This window comes from Accipiter gentilis, chromosome 9 (genome assembly GCF_929443795.1).
Source record: "Accipiter gentilis chromosome 9, bAccGen1.1, whole genome shotgun sequence".
NCBI lineage: Eukaryota > Metazoa > Chordata > Aves > Accipitriformes > Accipitridae > Astur > Astur gentilis.
In genome coordinates this window covers 20417592-20429052 of record NC_064888.1, presented here as the reverse complement: position 1 = coordinate 20429052, position 11461 = coordinate 20417592, and positions in this window count along the sequence as shown.

The window sequence follows — 11461 nt, the reverse complement described above, 5'->3', positions numbered from 1 at the left end:
TAGTCACTGCCTGGGAAAGAAACAAAAGTCGAAACTGTGGTTAAGGTTACAAGTCTGTCAAGTCTTGTGTTTTGTATTACAGCACTTGACTGCTGCCTTCATGTGGTGAAAAGGCTTGGGAGGAGTGTATTGGCATGAGTTTACTCGTTTCAGTTTGCCAGCTGTAGGATAGCTGGCTTTGGATTTTGAATTTGAAATAGGAATCAGGAGGAAATTGGTCTTTACTTCATGCAGTTTTCTAACTAGGCTAGCTACCATATTCATTGGGAGAGAGGAAGGTGGCCATTCACATATCACCACTGACACTAAAAAAATTCTTACTTGGGCACAATTTCCTCTTTCTAATGGGGGAAGACAGTATACTGCTTGGACAACCTTGGGTTGCTGGGCTGGGCACTGTGCCACTCTTAAACTGGCATGTCTAGAGGGGTACCTAGCATTGGTAGGAGGTTTCTATAGAATTGTGTTTATGTGCAAAAGTGAAAAGAGGAAGTAGAGCCAGCAAAATGGATTTTTAAGTACATGGATGATCCAGCCAGAGTCATTTATGCTTAGAAAACCCCTTGGATTTAAGACATGCTGATGGAGGACAGACAAATTCAAACAAACTGGTGAAACCCCAGTGTACCACTTGATCTTCCCCTCCCTGCTTTTAAAATCTGACACATTCTGCCAGAGATAGAAGGCACCTTTCTCTTCACAGATTTTCAAAACTAGCCTGTCTCTTGAAAGGAAGAAACAGCTGCTTTGGATCAGCTTTACCAAAAAGAAGCTGTGAAGCTGTGTTGCTCTGATGTCAGCTAAGCAAAAGGCCTTGTTTCTGCTACCTATTTCTATCTGTGCTGGCCCTCATACAGACATCAGTGCAGCTGCGGCTTAAAGGGCTGAGCTGGAAACAGAGGTAAGTCAGTGCTGGGCTCATGTTCAGTTGCTGCCCAACAGAAGAAACAAATGGGCAGGAATTAAAATTGCAGCACATTAATCCTACTGGGAAGCGTTTGCTGCGCATGTTGAGATTCCTAACCCATGCCCGCCCTGGGGCTCAGAAGCCAGGTACCTGTCAAAGGTTTCCACGAGAAGAGGTCATGCAGCTGCGTGCTGTCATGTTTGCCTGACGTGCTAGCCCTGACAGTGCACTCTCCTCATGGTGAAGATAGGGAGTGTGGGAGAGATTTACCATGGCAATGTAACTGGACAACTCAGCTGAAACCACTGTGAAAGTTTATACTTCTCTTACTTTCTTCTCAAAAGCAGAACAAAACCTCTTCAAAATACAACAACAAACCCCTCTTTGCAGTTTAACTAATCTGCTCTGCTTGAAACTGAGCTGTATACAAAGAAGAAAATGTGCTTCTAAAGGTTAGTTCCATCCTTACTCTTTTCCCTCTCCCCACCTGCATGTACAGGCTTGCTGGAGATAAAGTAGGATTACAATCTCCGATTGTGGGATAGAGACCTGTTTAAGAGGGGACAAGTGTTCTATTCAGAGTACTGAACACTCTGTGGTTTTTTAGAACCAGCAACCCAACACACTGGAGGAAAGCTCCTGTGCTTAGGTTTACCATTTCATTATCTCTAGCAAGACAAAGAAGGAGATCTTCTGATTCAGCACAACTATACCAAGGTCTCAACAGAAACCCTTTTAACTCCCCAAATATATATATAAATATAAGAATATAAATATTATTAATAATATAATATTTTTAATATAAATATTTAAACCACAGCTAGGCTGATTAAGACTTGAGACATCTTTATTGTCCTACAAGGCTTGTCTTCGTAGTTACACAGGTTTAACAATTTGCTTAAACAAACTTTGTTGTTGACACTTGGGGGTGACGCACTGTCTGAATCGGATGCCTCTGTTCAGATGAGGCAGGAGTGTCCACACACAAGATGCCTGAAGAAATAAGCAAAGAATGTGCCACCACTCACTAAATTCCTACTACTGTTATATTTAACCATCCTGAATAAATACAGGTTGCTAGATTCAACACTAAATGTGATGCTAGAATTACACAAATCTGCTTTTCATCCCCCAAGAAGACATGGGAAATTACCTTGGGAAATGTATTAAAGTTTTGGATGGTAAGTTTTACAAGAGTTTGTCACAGCATTTTGCAGGCACACGGCTGAAAATGAAGATCTGCCTAGAAAAGTTAGTAGCTTTTGAGTCAGCTCACAAAAGCACCAGCTGTCAGTACCTGCTAAGGGCTGGTCACCTACCTAGAGAGGAGAGGTGGAAAGAGAAGCAGCTGATTTACTGTGGGAATCCTAAGTCTCCTAAAGGAGGAGGATCCTGTTCAAAGAGCTTGCCTCCTGAGTATATCAGGGATATGAGATCTGCAGGTAAAATAGAATGAGATGAACACTCTTTACCAATAAGCATCTGTCGTGGTTTCAGCCCGTCCGGTAACAAAGGACCACGCAGACGCTCGCTCACTCCTCCGCCCCCCTCCGGTGGGATGGGGAGGAGACGGAGGAGAGAAAAGGAAAAGAAACTGGAACCTCGAGGGTTGAGATAAAGGCAGTTTACTGGGACAAACACAAAAGAGATTACAACAGCAACAATGGCACTAATGAAAAAAAGTATACAAAAAGAGTGATGCACAGTGCAACTGCTCACCACCCGGGACCCGACGTTCCGCCACTTCCCCCACCGAAAACAGAGACCACCCCCCGGCCCGCTCCCCATTTATATACTGGGCAGGATGTCACATGGTATGGAATAGCTCCTTGGCTAGTCCAGGTCAGCTGCCCCGGTTATGCCCCCACCTCCCAGGTTCCTGTGAAAATTAACTCTATCCCAGCTGAACCCAGGACAGCATCCAGATAATTTTAAGGATCGACTGATTTGTTTTACAGAGCACCCTGCAATAGGTCCTACTTGCTCAAGTAAGTAGGTCTAGGAAAAAAAAAGATAAAATCTTTTCTCCCTTGCTTCTTACAGAAACAGAGAAGTGACTGAGAGGTGTTACCTCTGTATCTAGCAGCCCAGGTAATTTTCAGTCATCGTGACATTCATAATATTTTTGTTAGTGTCTCCTCTTTCTTACACAAGAGGCCAGTTAAATATATATAACTTGGAAAGCGCTGACCGTTACCCACACTCATGAGCACAAAACTTGTCAAGGTGTGTTTTCTTAAATGGAGTGCTGCCGTGTGGTTGTAGCAACCTCACTTTTTGTAAGAGAGAACCTTATGTTGAACTGATAATTCGGTTGACAATTGAACCTCCCACTGAATTCTGATGGGAGGTAGCATTAATTAATTTTTTAAAATAAAAAGCTTCACATCCCTAACTCTAGATTATTTTTCTGACAAAAGGCTGTACAGAATACATAGACTATTTTACCATCCATGTAATATTGTACAGTGGTGTTCTTGCACTTGCTTTTCTTAGCAATCTGTTATTCCTATATTTAAGTGCTAAAGTGCCTAATCTTTTTATTTTGAAAGATTTAAGTGCTGAGAGGCAGCTATAGTGCAAATTTTGCTATGGCCAGTTTCATCTGAAGGAACAGGTTTCATAGTGTGTAGAAAGTTTCTGCTCCTGAAGATGCGAGAATCATGTAAATACAGCAGAGCAAGGTACCTCTAAGTTTGAAGGATTACTTCTGTTAGTCAGGATCTGCTTACATATATTGCAGAATAGTGTATGTTGGCCTTGAGATGAATGAACGGACTTCCTATGTCTCCCAACAGTGATTCTTTACTTACTGACTGTACCCTCAGCAGCAAATACAGAAACCTGGCTTCTACAGCAAAGGTGTGCTGAGAGTCAGCTACTGCAGCACTTCCATCTCCTTTTCTGTGATTACTATTTTTGATTTCTAAAACTGTAGATTGATAGAGAAGGAATGTCACATTTAGAAACTTTCCTTGATTATTTTTTGGCAGACTGAAAATAAGTCAAGGAACTTATGTTTTTGTTAATGTCTGCAACAAAAGAGGTTTCTCAGAGTATTTAGGAAGCTTTCAAGCATGTAACATTGCTAGTTAGGGTAATATGCTCTCTAGACAAACTGAGTTATCAGTTGCTGGATTTCCATAAATAGGGTATCTGACCTGCTCTCTAGACAAAGGAGAGAGGTATTACTGCTTTCACTATCTTTTTATCTTAGCTGAGGAAATGTCTAAATGTGATATCAACTGAAAAAAAAGAGGACTTGCAGTGTAACAGTTGTTTTCTTTCCCCTTGGAGAAATGGAGAGCATCTCTTTCCAGTTCCTTTTAGCTTGATGCTACTCCTTTAATTTATCTGTGAACTTATAGTGCATATTAAAGCCTGCCAGACTGTCAGCTTTGGTAATGGCAGAAGAAAGAACAAAGTGTGAAAAAGAAAACAAATGTTTCTGCAGGTTACTGTGAAAGGAAGAGGAAAATATACTTGTAACCTGTGAAATACAAGACACTAGTCAAAATATGCTCAGTAATCCTTGCAGGCAATATTATCTATAAATGTCATCTTATGCTTTCTGAAGAACAGTAGTTATGTTCATACATGAGGTTTTAGCCATAATTGTTGTCTTCTGCTTTATAACAACAATTTTAATAGCTGTTGCAAAGTGTTCTACTGACTCCATTTTCCATGTATGTATGTACATACCAGTCATTTATCTCACAAACAGCAAATTCACTTTTGAATAAGGCTTTAATATCAGGCATATGTTCATGTTCTATAAGATTCCAAAGAGAGAACCTTGGACACCATCAGTTCAAAGTCTCCTGTGGAAAGGATTAGTCAAAGATTGGAAACTGCTCAATCCAAAGGAAGGAAATTTGTTTCCAGAGCTTGTGATTCCTCAGGGTGGCTTTGCTTTCAGCTTCTCAGTGTGCAGTGTCTGGGAAAGCTCCATGCATATTGCACAGACACTTGTCTCGTTAGAAGCAGAGCAAGGGGAAACAAGCTGTGTGCTGTCCCTTCTTTTGTGCTAAAGCAGTATTTGCTCCATCTGTTCTACAGGCCCAGTGTTTTGAAATAAATAACAATGGTAGTTGGTTGTAATGTCTCTGGAGATGTTTAATATCTGTTATTAACAGTGATCAGTATATATCAGTGATAGTGAACCAGTGATCTTCTAGGAGGAACAAGAACTTAAGATACAAGAATTATCTGTAGTTTGCCATAGTGTCATAGTGCCAGAGCATGAGAAACTATTCCTCTGCATATTCAATGTATTACTTAGACACAAAGCCACATGTATGCTTTAAAAATTTCCCTTTGCTTGTTATTTCTGAGTGCATTATCACATGTGAAAAGACAATGAAATCTTTGCCGAGTCAGAATGTAGCTGAACAGCTGGGTCCCACTGCATCAGCAGTGATAAAATCTCTAGAGTGCTTTATTTTGTTATTGAGTCTGTGTTAGATTCAAGCCATACCAAGGATGTGTTTTACTTTCCATGTGATCAGAAATAAAACCACGCTGGATATGACTTGTAGAGTACCACATGACTCACCAGTGAAAAGCAGACAATTCTGGGGTGCAATGCAGACTCTCTTTGATTTTTAGTCCCCAGTGAGAGCATAAGACAGGAAACAAATGTAAATGTTGCAATTCTGCTTCAGGGTATGTGTGAGCGCTCATATGTGTCTCATATGAAATGCTGCATTTTGAAAATCATGTATAACAGAGGCAGAGGAATTCTGAACAGCAATTTCCTTCCTCTGAAATAAGAGAGAAAGGAAAGGAAAAGAAAAAAAAAAAAAGTACATCCCTGTAAGGGAGAAACCATTCTAAGTGGCAAACTTGTCATCTCTGCAGGATTTCTTATTGAATTTCTTTCTTCCTAGCAGAGGACTGCTGAAATTGTCAGATCCTATTTTTCATGGTCTCCTCAACAGTGACTATAGTTTTTGTCTGTTGGGAGATCCACAAGGGAAAATATATGCCTGTCTCATGCAATAAGTTGGCTGGAAAAAAAATGGATGAGTGTTTATGAACTCCTGTGCCTTTCCAAGCCATAGCCCTGAGGACATTGGAGAAGTGAGTAATCACACCTGCACTCCCTCACGTTAGCCAGGGGAACAATACACCCAAGTCTGGTCTGCACAAGCCAGAAGACACATTTTTTCAGTCTCTTGAAATGCATTTTAAGATAGCAGTGCAAATGTTCACCCTGCTTTGCTTGACTCATAACTTCCATCAGGTTTTCCATGCTTTCAGCCTGTGGTGTTTGAGAAAGTGAAAGCAAGATTTCTTTGGAAATTTCTGCAACTTGTGGTATCTCAAAGCTGGAAGAAGAAGGAATGGGAATGAGGATTGCTCTAATTTAATGCAGTTAAACATAATGTGCTGAAGCCCCCTTATAATTTGAAGCATGTCAAATTAGTATTGAGTATCACTGTCTAGTATTCCTCCTTTCTTTGTGTAATGTGTATTCTCTCCTGGATTCTGGTAAAAGCTAACAGTGCTGTGTTGTATGTAATATTGACAAAAGATATGTGGGAGTAGCATCAGGCTTATGCCATCACTGTATCTCCCTGCCCATTTATGCTGTTCCAAATACCACAACATCTAGGTCAGGGTGCTGAATCTCACCTGTAGTTACCATGTCAGTCCTTGGATGCAATGTGTTTAGTTTCTTATTTTGCTCTTCTTTCATCTCCTTTTCCCCTGCGAAAATACACTTTAAAATTGAAGCTGTATTTTTTTTATTCTTTTAGACTCCTACAATCTTCTAAATAATTTTTTCCTCACCAGGGAAACACTTTTCCTGCAGGTGAAACCCTTCTTTCATGCAACACTCCACAAAGTACTGTGATACCTTCATGTAGCTCTGCTTTCTTATGTGGCATTGATTCTCTGCAATGCCCTTGACCCAGACTGCTATTGATGTAACCTGCCAGAATTCCCTTTATCAGGCAGGTGTGTCTCTCTGGAATTACTGCTGGGCACGAACAGGTCATTTGGCAGTACAAATTTGATCCAGTTAAACGCAGGACAACTTTTCTGTTGGATTAGCCAGAACACGAGAGACAGAACTCATACCTGGCTCTCATGGTGTCCTGCCTCTGCTCGCCTGCCTAGTGCACCTGTGGGATGTTGACCTTGCTGCACTGTGGGGACCTGTGTGGTACATTGCTTGGAAGAACAACCTGTTACCAGCCTTAGCCAACACCTGGGAAGAAGTCTTGGGAGATGCACCAAGCCCATGTCAGGATGTCATCTGCAGCCTAGCATTAACCAGTCATTAACATGGTGAAAAACATGAAAAGCCATTTTCACCAATTTGTTTTCTTTCAATATTCAGCACAGAGGAAGAGGCAGCAACCTTGTGGGAAACGGCCCTCACTTTATTATATAATAATATTATATTATATTTTGTGCACACTGTAGAAATTTGTCTTCATTGTCTTTTCTGTGCATGTGTCTGTTCATTTGCTTCAAAGTTGTTGCCAGCTGCATCAGACACAGGGAGTTCAGGAGAAGGTGTAGGAAGGGACAAAATACCTGGAGTAGGGTAGTGCTGTGCCTCCCCAGACCAAGGGTGGGGAGACAGCGTGGTGGGTATAACCTGCTGAGATGGACAGACTGGGGAGTTGTGGCTGTGATACCAGCCTGAGAGCATAGCATGCAGTAGAAGTATGCACTCGGACAGAAATGGTGGGAGCAGAGAGCCTGAGAGCTGCTTCTTGGCAAAGAGCCCAGCACTTGGCAGAGCACCCAAAAACAAATCAAGACAAACCAGAACCATCCCAAATTAATGAAGGGATGCACTAATCAAGGCTTTCTTACCTCGAGTAGTGTCCCCTCATCCCACCCTCCTTAGCTTCTAAAGACTGGGCATCTTCTTGGAGAATTTGATTCAGATGCTTGACATTGGGAGCATCATCCTGCCCTCCCATAGTCTCTTCTCTCATGGTGTTCTTCTTCTTATCTTCTTTCTTGCCACTGGAGGATGCAAACTGTCTTTGAACTTTGGGGAGTCCCAAACACTGCCCTGGAGGATCCCAACTGAATTTGGGAATTATTTCTGCATCTTAGTTTAAGAGGTGATAATCCTCCTCAAACCATGGAACAGAAGCCCTGCTGACAAGGAGCATTCATTACTGACAGTTGTCTTGTGAGGCTAGGAGAGAACCTGTACTCTGTATTGGCTCAGGTCACTGAGGTGTCCACATGAGCACCTGAGCAGGTGCTCAGGTAACTGCATAATTCCTCAAATTCTCATACTAGCCCACACATGGAAATTTTCTCCTCCCCAAACCAAACCACTCCCGTACCTCTGCCTGGTAAGACTGCAGTGGGCTATGCCTGGGGAAAACTATCCCTTATCAGAAGGATGAAAACAGTCATCAAGTTTGCACGCTGCACTGTGACCAACTGTTGTTTTGAGCTTGGCTATGACTTTGGGCCACTTTGGGTTAATCAGGAGGTCAAAATTTTTGTTTATTAAGTATTACATTGCATTTTGAGATAGTCTTAATCCAAGTAATTTGGTAGAAGGTCAACAAAACTCCAGCTCTGGTAAATTCATAAGTGAGAGAGTACTAGGGCTAAATCTACTTGAAGAAACCCCAGAAGTGACATTCCTGCACCTCAGATCACTGACAACAGAAAAAAGGAAAAGAAGAACCCATGGGCTAGACAGTAGAGTGTGAAGAATGGTGTGGTACCAGCTGGAGCTTTGCTGATGAAGATCCTCCTTCAGACATCTGTGGAGAACTTTCCATCATTAGAGTCACTTTGTACCAGCTCAGCATTGACATACTGCTGTGGTGGTTTCGAGGATATCAAGTATCCTATCACTATTATCTTTGTGGAACCAAGGTCTAAACGTTTTGACTTTGTAGAACTAAGGGCAAAGCATTTTACTCAATGCTCTAAATCCCCAGGCTCTGCTAAGTATCACTCTCTGCTTGCCCCTGCATACTGTAGAAAGAGGCTGAGCACAGTAATTACCTAATTGCCTAACTGTGTGTCATAGCTCACAGGGTAATTGCAACAACTATTGTTAATTAATACTATTCCTCACTAGCTGAAAAACAGGTTCTAGGCCAATGCTTTTATTTTTACCAAGGAAGAGTCTCTGAATTTCAGAGATCCTGAATTGATTTAATAGGCTTTGATACACAGATTTTTGTGTAACAGACTGTCCTGGTTTTGGCTGAGATATAGAGTTAATTTTCTTCCTAGTAGCTGGTATAGTGTTATGTTTTGGATTTAGTGTGAGAAGAATGTTGATAACACACTGATGCTTTCAGTTGTTGCTGAGTAGTGTTTAGACTAAGTCAAGGATTGTTAGGCTTCTCATGCCCAGCTGGCAAGAAGGCTGGAGGGGCACAAGAAGTTGAGCAGGGACACAGCCAGGACAGCTGACCCAAACTGGCCAGAGGGGTATTCCATACCATGTGCAGTATATAAACTGGGGGGAGTTGGCCTGGGGGGTGGATTGCTGCTTGGGAACTAAATGGGCATCGCTTGTTTTGTATATTCCAATTTTTTATTATTGTTATTATTGTAATTGTTATTTTCTTCCTTTCTGTCCTATTAAACTGTTCTTATCTTAACCCATGAGTTTTACTTTTTTCCCCCGATTCTCTCCCCCATCCCACTGGGTGGGGGGATGAGAGACCAGCTGCGTGGTGCTTAGTTGCTGGCTGGGGTTAAACCACAACATAGACTATTAAAGATAGTATTGCCCGTGAGATGTCAAGCCTTGCCATATGTATGTGTGCATGAGTATAAATGAGCTCTTTCTATCTAATGGAAATGTATACAGATAGGCTGATGGCAAAAGTTTCTGAGAAAAAACCACAGCAATCCTATTAATATTGTGAGAGTTTATTTGGCTAAAAATTATTTATTTATTTATGTAAAAAGACATGACATTAATACTTTTCTTGTAAAGCTATTACCTCAGATACCTCCTCAAGAGGATCCCTGAAATGAATTGTGTATTTTTAGAACAGTAGCTTTGGACAAGCAACACATTGTTAGATGAAATCTGGGAGAAAGATTTGAGGACTAGGATGCTGCAGACTCTCCCTTTTTCTCTACTGGTGGGAAAGCCACCACCTGCCTTTGCTCAGGATTCTGGCCCTTCCCAGAAGTTACATTACACTAGGAGGCACCGAAGGATCTGACATTTACACAAGTAAACATACCTCTTAGAGTTGATGGACATTTTAGTGATGCATCTTTGTGTTCAGGATCTTAAACTGGTAAGCATTATGTATGTAAGAACAAGCCATGGAGGAAGTTGCCCTTGAGGTCCAAGGGGCATCTCTTAAGACGCACTATGAGGACGCATCAATTAACGTAATTTTTTTGGATCAAGGACTATAGTGAATTAAGATGACAGAGATGGTGAGCGTTCCCAGACAGTTCTAGGATTACTGTTTCTTAGTACATCATTCTTTTTTCCATAGCTCTTTTTTTTTTTTTATGTCATTTGCTTTTTTTCCTCTGTACAAAAATGGGAAGGGAGCTGCAGGTCCAGCCTATAGCTGTTTGGCTGACTCTTACTCAAGAGAGAAAACTTACCATTTGGTGTTTTACTGGTCCAGTCTCACAAGGAACCAAGGAACTAGATGTCCAAAGCAAGACAGAATTATAGAAAAAACTCAGGCAGGCCCCTCCCTCCCACTTTCAGAGATGGTAGTATGAGAAAAACCTTACCTAACCTATGCAACTCCTTACATAACTGGCACATGAGTTACTTTCTCTGTTTTAGTGCTGGAGTTGTTCAGACTCCTGCAACTCCCCAGACACCTGCTTCCTTCCCTTCGGCCTCTGCTGGAGCGCGAGGGGCTTTCTCGGTCTGAGGAAAGAGGTCATGGAGGTTTAACTGGTACCTTTGAAATAGGCTGCTTCTTCTAAGAGCCATATTCCCCTCATGTTTTATTTCCCTTGTGTTCTTTCCTGGCTGTTTTAAATAGAAAATGTTACTGGGAAGTTGAGTGTTTATCTCCAATCAGATGGTCACAGCAGAGTCGTTTCTACCTTATGCAACTTACGTGCAGTACTTTCTGGGGGTAAACCCCCCACATTTTAGTGTTGCTCGTGCTCTCCTGTCGCCTTTGGCAGTACATGCAGGTACAACAGGCAAGTTTTTTGTTTTATTTTTGTTTTATTACGGCCCCATTCAAAGCTGCTCCAGCCTGTCCCCGGGTTCACCCGCTTGTTAAGAAGCAGCAGACAGGCCCCAGGCCGAGCCCTACGGCCCTTCCTTTGGGACTCCACCTTCACAGCAAGCCTAACCCGGCTACCGGGCACCCTTTTCTCCGCTGGTAGTTCCCTCGGCTCTTCCCTGCCTCCCTGACCCGGAAGGGTCGGGCCGGGCCGGGGCTCGGCTCGACCCTTCCGGGAGACGAGGCCCGAAGTCCCTCACACCGCCGAGCCCCGCAGCAGCTCGGCTATCCCGGCATGCCCCCCGCGCCCGCCGGAGCCCAGTAGCGGAAGCCGGAAGCGCCGCGGCGGAAGTATAGCTCAGCTGGCGGGGGGAGGGGGGCG